The 13,568-nt window shown below is 32.7% G+C and overlaps 2 protein-coding genes across 2 annotated transcripts in view; both read left to right on the top strand.

Annotated features, from left to right (window-relative positions):
• LOC143915345 (tRNA dimethylallyltransferase-like) overlaps window positions 1-13,568 on the top strand; it is a 168,058-nt gene that overhangs the window by 11,842 nt on the left and 142,648 nt on the right. The gene's annotated exons all lie outside the window — the stretch shown is intronic.
• Window positions 9,700-13,568, top strand: part of LOC143915365 (cytochrome c oxidase subunit 6B1-like) — a 192,392-nt gene continuing 188,523 nt past the window's right edge. The window contains exon 1 of the mRNA XM_077436010.1: window positions 9,700-9,709. The gene's annotated coding sequence lies outside the window, so the exon portion shown is untranslated. The remainder of the gene's footprint in view (window positions 9,710-13,568) is intronic.

The raw sequence follows: 13,568 nt of genomic DNA, 5'->3' as shown, positions 1-13,568 counted from the left end.
TTTAGGTCATGGAATTTATTATGTTTTTTTTTTCGTTTTATGTTGCATATTATCGTTTGATCTGCGGTGTAAATTGCTAATTTGTGACACGTGTATTAATATTACAAATATTAGACAAATTTGGCGGATATCGTATGTTTCTAATAATTTGCAATTTCAGTGTTGTGATGTTACAATGAAATTGTTATTGTAATTTCACTGATTCACGTAGTGAGTACGGATGTAACAATAGAATTACAAATTCTTTTCTCAACGTCAGTGAAGAAAATGATTCGTATCCGACCCGCTCTCACCACGACCACGTTTGCTTATCGTCACTCCATATTCTCGATAACCAACAACCCGAATCTCCACTTATTACGACAAAGCTCGTTTATAATCATCGCTAACCTTTATATAATGGAAGAACCGCGACCCAGCAGTTCTACTTCAAGATTTTATATAAAGGTATAAGCAAATTTTGTTAGAGATTTTTTTTTAAATAAAGAGCCCCAAATAACTTTATTTTCATAATACGCCGATATGTAACAATTCACCAAATACCGCGAAGGGAACAAATAAGACGGAGAGGCGAGCCGTGCAAACGAACGACGCGACGTGGCGAACCAGGGCCGATTCTGTTTTCCGAACTTCGCTAATCCGATCGAACAATAATCTATATACATAGACAACGATTTGAATTTATTGTAATTGAATTGATGATATTTTTAAATTTTAGATGTAAGATTTGACGGCACGCCCCTGAAAGATATGTATAATTTTTTCTATATTATATTTCTAATCTTCCTATATAATATTTCGTTCCGGTCTTTAAATTTGTTAACCTTGAACGGCGTCACCATACCGACTCTTTTGCTCATTAATTCAATTAGAAGACTTATAGATCTCGTTATATAATTAAAACATTGGTTTCGAATTTTATAATTAGAGGAAACCCGTCCGCTTCTAAGACAAAAAAAATGCGGGCTTTTGAAACGAAAATCTTTAATTGGGTATTAAATGGCGTTTAAATTGGCTCATCCTTATGTATCATTATAATGAATGTAAAGGCACTTTTTTTTAACGGTGAATTCCCTATACTACATACAACGTATGTATATTTTATTTTTTTGTTTGTGTGTTTATAAAGGCAATAACCAATAACACATTTTATGTATGTACATATGTACCAATTACATTTAGAATAAACATTAAATAAGAAAACTTTGTACCTTGTTTAATATTCTAAATTTTAATAAAAATATAGTCTCTTTTCCATCTTTTTTTAACATCGCACTTTAAAAAATTTGTCCGGTCAACACCTCTTTTCCAAGGAAAATTTTCAACATTCCGCGTTCATTAGTGGATACTTAGTAATGTTAGTACGTCTCGCTGTGCTGCGAATACAAACGATCAGGGCTATTCAAATGTACAAAGAACATTGCTTTAGATTCCGGCTAGCAAATATTTTCATCCTGTAACTTTTATTAATAGTATGATTGCAACTTATACAAATGATCTAAAAATATATTACATTTCTTTCAATATTATATATGTATAAATTTTAAAGACATTCTAATTTCGTGCCTACATTATTGCTTGCATGAAAACACCTGTTTTTTTTCTTTTTAATAAGCTTAGAGTTCATACACCAGTGTAAGTAAACTGTCCATCTACTAAAACCAATAAATTTGCGTTAATTTACAGGTTTTTTAAATGAACTGTAATAAATTATAAATAACTTTAATAAAATTTAATAAACTAGCGGTGTTGTATATAATATATACATACATATATATCAGTGGCGTGCGGTGACTTTTCAAACAAGGGATGCTGTCTCTTGTTTGAAAAAAAAAACCGACCAATTTATTTTTTTAAATTTTATTTTATTCTTCGTTCCTTTTTACAAAATTCATCGATAACCGCATCATAGAATTTTTTATTGTTTTTTAAATTTGACATTATTTTCTTTTCGATTGCAATTTTAGTAAGACCAGAGAGTCTTTCTTCACTTTGACTACTTCTGGTGAACGTTTTAATTCTTTTCATAGTCGAAAATGATCGTTCAGCCGATGCGCTCGTGGAAGGTATCGTACAAATTAATTGTATTAAACTAAATACTTGTTCCAAAACTTCTATTAGATCATCTTTCACAATTAATTCCTTTACGTCATTTATAGATTTCAAATGAAAATCTTGCGTTGAGTACATGTAAATTAATTCGCTTTTTAATTTCATCAAATCAAATTATTTTCCATAAGTTAGGTGGAGTGATTTAAATAGGATATCTGGAAAATTATTTTCATATTCTTTAAATTTTTTGACGTTAAAAAAAATTAAAAGAAATTTTAAATTTTCGATATCTCGGAATCGATTGGTTGTATTTACTGAAAGAGTTTCTAAAATTTCAGAATAGTGAAGTTTATACGTTGTTTTCACATCTTCTTCACATTCAGCATATTTTCTTTTTCTATTAAAATTTTTAGTTATTACTTTGTTCCACAGTGAATCAAAATCGTCTTTTTTGCTATCTAAATATTTTACAAATTTTTTAATTTCACTTACGCAATACGATATGTCAAAGGTTTTTTTTTGTAAAATTTCAAATAAAAAATCTGCCGAATTAAATATTGCAGAAAATAAATGCAAATTGAAATTGAATTCAAACTCTTTTAAATAACGATGAAGGACTTCAGCATTTATGACAGCATCAGTATCCCATTCGTCTTCATCATTAATTATTTGATTAAATATTTCCATTAATTCTGTTTGATATTCTAATACCATATTTAAAATTTTGCTATTGTAGTTCCATCGTGTAGGGGCAGCAGTGGGAAATCGTTTTTTTATTTGACAATCGAGAAGGGAAATTCTTCTTGAAGACTTACAAAAAAAAGTTGAAAATGACAACATACGGCTGAAAAAACGTTTGCATCCGGATATATGTTTAACAGATTGCGACAAAACTAAATTCAATCTCTGAGCGTAACAATGGACAAATAAAGAATTAGGACAAATATCTCGAATTTTTCGTTGCACTCCATTATGCTCCCCGGACATTACAGCCGCTCCATCATACGTTTGTGCAATTAATTTGTCCAAACAACCAAATTCTTCCAAGGTCTCACGTATGTGCTGAAAAAGAGAATTAGCTGTTCTATTGGGACTAACATCGACAAATCCAACTAATCTCTCCTGAATTTCATTGTTTTCATCTACATATCTAAAAATAGTAGATAGCTGAGCTTTGCGACTGATATCTGTAGATTCGTCCACAATTATGGAAACAAATTTTGATGCACGTATTTCAGTTTTAATCTCATCTAGCAAGACTTTTGATATTGCGGATACCAAGTCATTTTGTATATGGTTCGATAATCCAGTAAACACCGTAGAGTTATCTAAATGAGTTTTCAATTTTATGTCTGATTCACTCAACAGATACAGCAATTCAATATAATTCCCTCTATTTTACGATTCCTGGTGTTCAAAATGTCCTCGTAAAGGTTGTTCTTGTTTTGCTAAAAAACAGATCGCGCTTATTAATTTCGACAAAATGTATCTATTTGCAGTAACTTCTTTGTTGTGCATTTCAATATTTGCTTTAAATTGAGCACTTAAAAAATTTTCTATACGAGGTCCCTTTCCAAATTTTTTAAATTGAGCAGCAGAACATATGTGAGCTTGAGAACATTCATGTCTCTTGCGCGATTTACTTAAATTGTTTAGGTCAGAAAATCCAAATTTACTCCAGACATTCACTTCTTGAGAAAATAAAATACATGGCCAACAGAATAATTTCGTTAAGTGAGCACATCCACAAATCCATGAAATTTTTTCGTATGTTTCTGTGTTAAAATACCTTTTAAATGTTTTTGTTTTAGACTGAATATTTAATATTGGTGTGGGTTTGGGGCTCTTAACAATAATCTCCTTTTCATTAAATGGGAGAGAAGCAAATCTTCTTTTCAGCACATTTTCAATTAAACAATTGCAATTATTATTGATCTCGACGACAAGTTATTTTCGATATCCATATTAAAGGCAATAATGAAAACTCGTAAGTAGTGGAACAGTAAACTAAAAATAAAGTAAGACGAAACTAATTTAAATGAAAACTTAATTCAAAAGAAAAAAATAACCAACTTACAGTATAAATGATTAACTTCGTCTAAAGAAATGAATCGGCTAGCTTTTTGATAAATAACTTGGGGCGTAGCGTGCGGAAATATCGATCAACAGCGGCTTCCAAGTGAAACTCAATAGATAAGCAAACAGAGAAACCGAATCCACCGTAGAGGCTAAACAAGTGTCAACGCGTCCGCGCGAATAAGACAGCCTCATAGTGCGCATGCGCAAATGGAATCGGTCTCGACTCCGAATCCATGACGCGGGCGCACTTCAGTCAGCGTCTACACCCGTCACTCGCCTGTGGCCGGCCGGCCGCCTATGCGAATCGTTAATAAAAATTATCAAAAGATCCTATATAATGCATCATGTAACAAAAAACACGTGATATGTGAAATATATATATATATATATATATACTCATAAACTACATCATAATCACGTACATCACTAAGAATACATCGAAGCGAAATTCAAATATTTATTAAAAATACTCTTGGCTTTTTAAAGTTATAGGGGATGCGCCGCATCCACCGCATCCATGGACCGCACGCCACTGATATATATATATATATTTATTTATTTATTTAATAGTTTTTTGACCATTGTGGCATTACAGGAAGAACCTAATGCGCCACAATGGCCTACATTTGAAAAAGATATAAAAACATGATATAAAAACAAGTAAACTGTAAATAAAGGAAAAAAGCAAAAGCAGAAAACATGGTAAAATAAAATAATAAAAAAAAGTAACAAAAGGAAAATAATACGTCATTCAGAGAGAAAAAAAATAACAAAAGTGTAAAAATTAAAAATAAAATCCATAAATCCCATTCTTTGTTTACACTGAACAAAATTAAAATAGTATATAAAAATATACAAAGTAGAAAGAAAAATCAGACGAATAATTCGAATACTCGAATATTTGAATATTCGATTGGGATCCCTAATTTAAAGGTTATCAAGCAGTGTGGCTTACAAAGGAAAAGTGGCATAACCGAAAGAAAATCTATAAAAATAAGTACCTATAGATGCATATAATTGTACATTTATTTTATCAACAATTAATACAATTATTTCTAATGATATATTTTCCTTGTATTAACATAGGTTTGATAGTGATCGAAAATGCTAACTCCCATATTTGAATAAATGTAGGAGAAACTTGTCGAAATAATAAGATCGTACGAATTAACAATGATCTGAAGGAACGCCTTTCTCAGCTCCAGTGTGTTTTCGCCCTTAGTATCATTAGAATGTTGCGTATACCTTACAATAAGTAAAAATTTTCGATATAATTCCCATCTTAAATAGGAAATAATCCAATATTGACCATGTACTAAAAATTAATCAAGTGGTTTTGATTTTTAGCGAACCTTTCAATGATAATATAACTGCACCATGGCTACTATAACTGCAACTGACAATACAACTGCACCATGGCTATTTAACTTACTTTTTATATTTAAAAAATCGTCACAGTTATAGCTTTTTTAAATTGAATGCTTATCCCTGTTTCACAAAATATTCACCGTATATTGATTTTTTACAAGCCTCTCATATTAACACTAACAAGCCCTATACTTTATTTGTTATTCTGAAAATATGACATAAATAGACCTAGTCTGGTATAATGGATTTCGCGTTTCAATTTAAATTCAGAGTACACACACCTGTTGCTACTTGTATTTTCACTGAGGAAACCGTCAAGTACTCCTTTACCCCTTTTGCCTCATACCTCCTCTGCTTGTACTGAATACGTCTCCAGATTTGTATCGTCACTACGTGTAACTTCCTTTCGCGACACTCCATTGACTGCATACAAAACACATACAAGCTACGAACCCATATCGTATAAGTAACTCAGCCTCTGTCTGCTTATTTATTCATATTGTGTTCAAATATTTAATAGTTTCTCCAGTTAAACACCCGAAGTGCTATTGATTCGAAAGGGTTTACGACCTGTGCATACAATGGAAAACGCACTCGTATAATGCATTCAATGATTTTCACGCATTTTTCGAAACGTTTCGCTTATGTTTTACATAAGTACTTATACATACATACATATATACGTGCAATACCGTCGTCCATTGGGTTTCTGAAGGAAACCCATTGTTCAAAATTTAAAATTTCCGACAGTTGTCAAATGACTTCACAGATAAACTTTGCTTGCTGTAGCAGTGTATTTTTAAATTATTGGCAGTATAATATTAAAAAAAAAAATACAAAAGTTCAATCTAATATATAATTTCGAAAGAGACTTTGTATGTAAGTAAATATTGTTGGTTGGATAATAGTTGGAACTTCGAAAACAAGTCCATTTTCCAAGTCCAAAATTTCTATAATGACATGGGGACGGGGGACGGGGGTGAAGGCTCGGGGGCGTCGGGGGCGCCCCCGCGGGCATTCGCCGGAGGGGAACTTCGTAAACAAAACATTTTCTATGACGATTCGATATATTTATTTCTCGATTCAAATAAATTTAATCAAAAAACAAATGAATATTTGATATTAGATTCGTCATGTTTAAGCTGTTTATATTACAAATACTGAGCGAAGCCGGGTAAAACAACTAGTAATATATATTGTCAGATGGCTAGATCAGCGTTTATCAAAATTAAGGCGGCTCTTACAAACAAGCATCTCAATCTTTGTATGCGTTTGAGATTCGTGAAGAGCTTACGTCTGGTCAGTGTTGCTATATGGATGCGAAACATGGACTCCGAAGACCAGGATGATCAGCCACATTGAAGCTTTTGAGATGTGGGTCTACAGGCCTATGCTGAAGATCCCATGGACCAAAAAAGTCTCAAATGAAGCAGTCCTCGGCACGATAGGGAGAGGCAGGGAACTTGTTTCTGTCATCAAACGGGGAAAAATAGAGTACCTCAGACACATCATCTTGGGTCCAAAATACGTATGTATCCGTTTATTAACCATGGGGGAAAATAGAAAGTAGGAAATGGATTGGCAGGAAGATGTTGTTTTGGCTTCGAAACATGCGTATGTGGACCGATTTGAGCACCGAAGCTCTGTTCTGAGCCGCTGAAGACCGATGCGGATATCTACAAATAATCGACGGGGTGGTCGCCAACATCCGGATGCGGACAAGGCATTAAAAGAAGAAGAAGCTCGTGGCCATATACATATGTATATATTTTGATAAATTGGACATGAAAAAAAATTTCATAAATCATTTTAGTCGAAACATTTTTGGGAAAAAGGTTATTGTAACTACAAGATTTTTTACACTAGAAACCCGTTGTAACAGAATTTTGATAACATCACTGCTTACGTACATATGTATGTACATACATATTACATGTACACATGTATAAATTTTTTCCGGGGAGCGAATGCATATTATCTATTTCGTTGCAGTGCAAGTATCATAAATCATTGTCGCATTACTTATTTTCATATAAAGATTCGTTTTTTTCGTGGTTTACGTAAGACACTGCTTCTCAAAGTTTTTCGATTAGAGCGTTAAGGTAATTTATAAGAGCGAAATTATATGCGAACCAGGCAGTATATGTTGGAGTATTTCATCAGGTAAAAGTCGAGTAAATTCAGGACACGGCAATACTAGAGTAGTCGCAAAGAGCAACCAATGACGAGAAGGATCGGGTCGACCGAGCCTCAAGAAAAGTGCAGCAAAAGAGCAACCAAGAAAAGTGTTCACCCTAATTCTTTGACTTATTATTGTTTGCATGTAATTCTACAATAGATATTGCTAGTTTGTATTATCCAGTTATGCAAGAAACTTTTCCCATAATTTTCAAGTCATACTCTGTATATTTGTAGTTGTAAACGTATGTAATATTTTGAGGTATTGTTAAATGCGTCATATAATATATCTGTTACAGTTGAAGTGCATCTTCCAGTTGTAATATATTCCATCTAACCTGGAATCAACTACCGTTATTTTTTAAGTGTATTACTTTTTTTTTAGTTGTCGTATATATTGACTAGTTGGAATATATTCCGTCTAATCAACGTAAGTTGATTCATATGGTGAATTATATTCCAACTTGTCAAAATATTTTACAAATCAATTGAAAATACAGTTCAACTGTAAGTTGGTACCAGGTAATATGGGGAGGTCACACGACCAGTAAAAGTCGGAAAGTCACATTATGTTTTGAATACGTTCTTAGAGTTATCGTAATACGACACTCGTTACCTTTATTCGTAATATCTAGCAAATACTAACGCATTATTGAAATCTAAAGCAGAGCATCGCAACCTGTGTACCGCGGTAGCGTAGAAGCGTATAGCACCATATATGTGGATCTAACGCGTGCGAGCGAGATGCGTGTAAAGGTTGCGATGCTCTGTTCTAAAGCATCAGAACTGTCAAAACTGTTATATTAAAACTGGCGCACATTATGGAAATTGTATTTGAGTTATAATTTATTAGTTGAATTGTATTCGAATATAAATCACCTAAAACGCCAGTTGGAAAATATTACAACTGAAAATACACTTCGACTGTAACATAAACATGACATACACACAATGTACCTATATATTATATAAATACTTAATTTTAAATTTCCTGAAAACATTTTTGTTTTGTTTTTCAAAATGAGTTTTGGGGCTCCAAATTGTTTAAGAACACAAACGTGTAATATTATTGAGAGTAAGTAGTGATCAGAAATAATTTTAATTTGTCAATGAAATCGGAGCTACATTCAAAATTCTCCTTTGCCATACATATGTACATATGTAGGTAGATTCTGGATTACAGGATTGTATCTGGAATTTTCGCTACAATAGCTATCGATATCGATGTTAAGTTATAACCACATTTCGATGGAATCGGATTATAAATGTTTGGTACAATGGAATTGTAGCCAAATCTTGGATTCTTTTTAAACGTATTCATTGTTATTGATTTTAGAGTATTTAAAAGCTTTTTGTTGGTTTCACAATGATAGTTAGCTAAAATTCTTAGAGAATTGAAATTTTTGAGCTGATTTTGAACCGCTTCCGCTATTTCGATCGTTATGATACTTTACCGACATGTGGGTTATTCTAGTTTACATCACATTTTCATAAACAAATTGAATTTTGGATACAAAAATATGCTTGTCCTCCAAATGGAAAATCTATTTTTGTGTAATTTTAAGACCGACACTGACCACCATTTTGGATGGCTTTTCTAAATCTCAATTTTCACAATATTGTAACGTGTCTTGCGTTTACATATCTTCGTGGCTGTCTTCACGAATCTCCGATTCTTGGCTTCTTAGTAATATTGCCAACATTTTAAGTACCATTGATCTAGTATATACATATGTATGTATAGTCGCACTGTTTTGTTTGTAATGTCAGCAGATGACATCTTCGTGCGGTCACCAACCCGCCTTTGACAAGGGCACTTTTCCTGTACAAGAGCCCCCTGAGCATTTGCATAATACGTACATATATGACCTGAAATTGTTGAAAATTTTTGTTGTTTTTGTTTAATTTTTGCAAGCAGACAGACGGTCGTTGTGAATATTTCGATAGCGATAATCGTGTTGATGACCGTGCTCGCGTTGTATACTACATACATACTTCAAACAAAAAACCAAGTCTTGGAACCGCGGTCTAGCTGAGCTCTCTTTCCATTTGAGCGATTTGCTCGTGCTGAAAACCGGTTCCGTTGGAATCCGCCGACACACCGGCTAAGTTTTATATACCTTTTTGTGCCAAATCAAATGTATGTGCAAGTGTATAATGCGCAGAATGCATATGCACCGTGTCGTGCCGTTTTGATCGATCGACCGCCGCTGATGATGATGATGATGGAAGACTGGTAGAATCGAAGCTGCCTTTTAGAAGTTATTTGATTAAATGATCAGCATCAGTTGTTCGTCGAATTGAATATGCATGTAGTATGTACATATTTATTTGCGTCGAGGTAGATACATAGGTGCTACAATGTAGCTACGTAGCACTTAATTGCATTTCTGTGCTACAATACACCATAAAACAGGAATGCGATTTCAGCGTAGTATTTTTGATGAGCTTGATGGAATGTGTGGGTATATTTACTACTTATGGTCTATTCATTTTAGCACAGCACAGATCGGCAACTGCACGTTACCAGGAAGTACTTAAAGTATTCTTTAACGCAGCGTTTCCCAAACTATTTTTTCCGCGACCCGGTTATTTTAATATTTCTCCTTCGTGACCCACTAAATTTGTTATCGCCTATACTATAAAGAATATTTTCCCTATTTACTGGTTACGTGCAGTTCCCGGTCTGTGCTGTGCTAATATTAAGAGACCTAAATACGCAATGTTTATTGCCATAGTAAATTTTGCTTCTGTTTATATTTTTGGTAACGTATAAATTAATTCTTGCCGCAAGTGTTAAGACTCAAGCTATGTAACAAAATAGTATAATAGTATAAAGTTAAAATACGCGCCTATTTTTTTATATATTATATAATAATCATGCTTGCGGCATGATTAATATATAATATATAAAAAAATATATTAATGCTAATTTTTTATTGTTTTGATTATTTTCCGTTAGTGAAAAATTAAGATTCTCAATCGCTAACTTCAATAAGTAATCGTATAATCTTTTCCATTCCATACATTTATTTTTATATAAATAAAGAAATGATGATTTATCATTTATTTATTTATTTAATAGTTTTGGACCATTGTAGCATTACAGGAAGAACCTAATGCGCCACAATGGCCTACAATTGAAAAATATATAAAAACATGATATAAAAACAAGTAAACTGTAAATAAAGGAAAAAAGCAAAAGCAGAAAACATGGTAAAATAAAATAATAATAAAAAAAAGCAACAAAGGGAAAATAATACATCATTCAGGAGAGGGAAAAAAAAAATAATAACAAAGGTGTAAAAATCAAAAATAAAATCCATAAATCCCATTCTTTGTTTACACTGAACAAAATTAAAATAGTATATAAAAATGTACAAAGGAGAAAGAAAAAGTAAAACAAAATAAAACAAAATATGAATAAAAAAAAATTCGGGTGTGACCAACCCATGACTTTATCTATGTATTTGATGAATATAAGAAGGTTACAAAACAAAATTCGATATTGAACTGATGACTATGATAGCGATACAAATTGAGCGCAAATGTATGGAAACTTGCACAAAACAAAAGATCTACTTCCGGTTATCAGATTTTGTTCAAATTTTTTTTATTACTAAAAATCACTATCAGTATTATACTCATTAAATATCAAGAAAATAAAAATAATTTTAAAGGTCAAAATAAAATAATGAAATATTGTTTTAAAAAAAAATACTACTTCTGGTTTACAAATTCTGACCAAAACCCTTCCAGCTCTAAGTTAGTACATAAAGGATAGAAATATAAATTTTCAGCTTAATACGTTCAGGGGTGCGGACAGAGTAGTGGGCACAACATTTTTGACCTTTCTACGAGGAAAAAAATCCCACTTCCGGTTCATTAAATTAAGTAATTTTTTTTTTATTTTTACTTAAAATCACTATTTTTATTATACACATTAAATATCAAGAAGCTTAAAACAATTAAAAAGGTCAAAATAAAATAATGAAATATTGTTTTTCAGAAAAATACTACTTCCGGTTTACGAATTCTGACCAAAACCCTACCAGCTCTAAGTTAGTACAAAAAGAATAGAAATATAAATTTTCAGCTTAATACGTTCAGGGGTGCGGACAGAGTAGTGGGCACAACATTTTTGACCTTTTCACGAGGAAAAAAATCCCACTTCCGGTTCATTAAATTAAGTAATTTTTTTTTATTTTAACTCAAAATCACTATTTTTATTATACACATTAAATATCAAGAAGCTTAAAACAATTTTAAAGGTCAAAATAAAATAATGAAAAAATAATGAAATATTGTTTTTAAAAAAAATACTACTTCCGGTTTACGAATTCTGACCAAAACCCTACCAGCTCTAAGTTAGCACATAACGGATAGAAATATAAATTTTCAGCTTAATACGATCAGGGGTGCGGACAGAGTAGTGGGCACAACATTTTCAACCTTTCTAAGTGAAAAAAATCCCACTTCCGGTTTATAAAATTTAATAATTTTTTTTCATTTTCATCAAATTGCAACAAGAATTATACTTGAATTTTTTTGTGACGAACACACATGTTTAAGGGGTCGAAAAAAATAGTGGAAGAAAAATCGAACAAGAGTAAACTGCTACTTCCGGTTGACGGATGCTAACTAAATTTTATAATTAACTTGGTATTAAACTTAAACTTCTAGATATGAAATTTCAGTTCAATAAACCAAAAGGTTTCTGAAAAAAACATAAAAAACTTCGATTCTCTAGAGTAAAAGTACTACTTCCGGTTCAGATAGAAATATTTAAAAAATATGAGGTTATAAAAACTATTATTTGTATTATATTTAAAAAAAATTCAGTCCGATTCAGTTAGTGGTTTGGGAGATAATTGAATTCAAAAACTTAAAAAAAGAGGACACCTATAAGGCGAGGTGAAAAAAATTTACGTCGTGTCGATAAGAATTTCAGTAACCCATACTAAGTTTCAGTTCGATAGGACTAACGGTGTTTAAAATATCCCCAAAATACACACCCACACAGACACACACACAGACACACACACACACACACACACACACACACACACACACACACACACACACATTTTTTCTAGATCATGAAAACGTGATCAGTGATCGATTCTGAGTTCGAATCAGTCAAAATCTCGAGTTCGAATTTTCGCATGATCACAAAACTTCATCTATTGTTACTACGTACATAGATAAAGTAATAAAATCACAGCGAGACCCAAATGGAAGAGAGTAGATTAAGATTCCACTCATACATCACATTCAAATTAAGAAAGTAATGATGAGCGCAGGTTACCAGATAAATATGTTAAAATAATATCCGATAATCTACGCTCCCCAAGGTGGAAAATATCACATTCAGGGACAGCAGCAACGATTTCATTGAGAAGTCGAATAGCTCTTGCAATAGGAGCCATTCGAAAAAGAACTGTGCGAGCAGCAGGTACAACCATCAAATGATGATGTCTACCACGCACATAATTATTAGGGACATAAAGTCCCAACTGTTCCAGCAACAACGGGCATGACGTATTACCACGCAATAGCTGGAGAACGAAAAGAATTAACGAGAAGTTTCTCCGAAGTTCAAGGGAATTATACCCAAGCATGCCCAAAAGGAAAGGAGTAGGATAGAGATATGGGTAGTACCCATACTCTTTCTTATAAAGAAAACGAAGAAATGCTTTTTGCACTTTTTCGATAATAAGAGAGTAGTTTGCTTCATGCGGATTCCACACAATTGCATTATACTCTAGCTTACTTCTAACAAGCGAGTTGAAAAGCAAGCGAGAAGACAAGGGGTTGGAGAATAATCTAGACAAATCCAAGTCGACGAAAGGAAACGTCAACGACTGTCTTGATGTGGTTGTGAAAGGTGA

This window comes from Arctopsyche grandis, chromosome 1 (assembly GCF_051622035.1).
Source record: "Arctopsyche grandis isolate Sample6627 chromosome 1, ASM5162203v2, whole genome shotgun sequence".
NCBI classification, from domain to species: domain Eukaryota; kingdom Metazoa; phylum Arthropoda; class Insecta; order Trichoptera; family Hydropsychidae; genus Arctopsyche; species Arctopsyche grandis.
The sequence above is the reverse complement of the archived record's forward strand: the minus strand, read 5'-3'. Positions and strand labels throughout refer to the sequence as shown.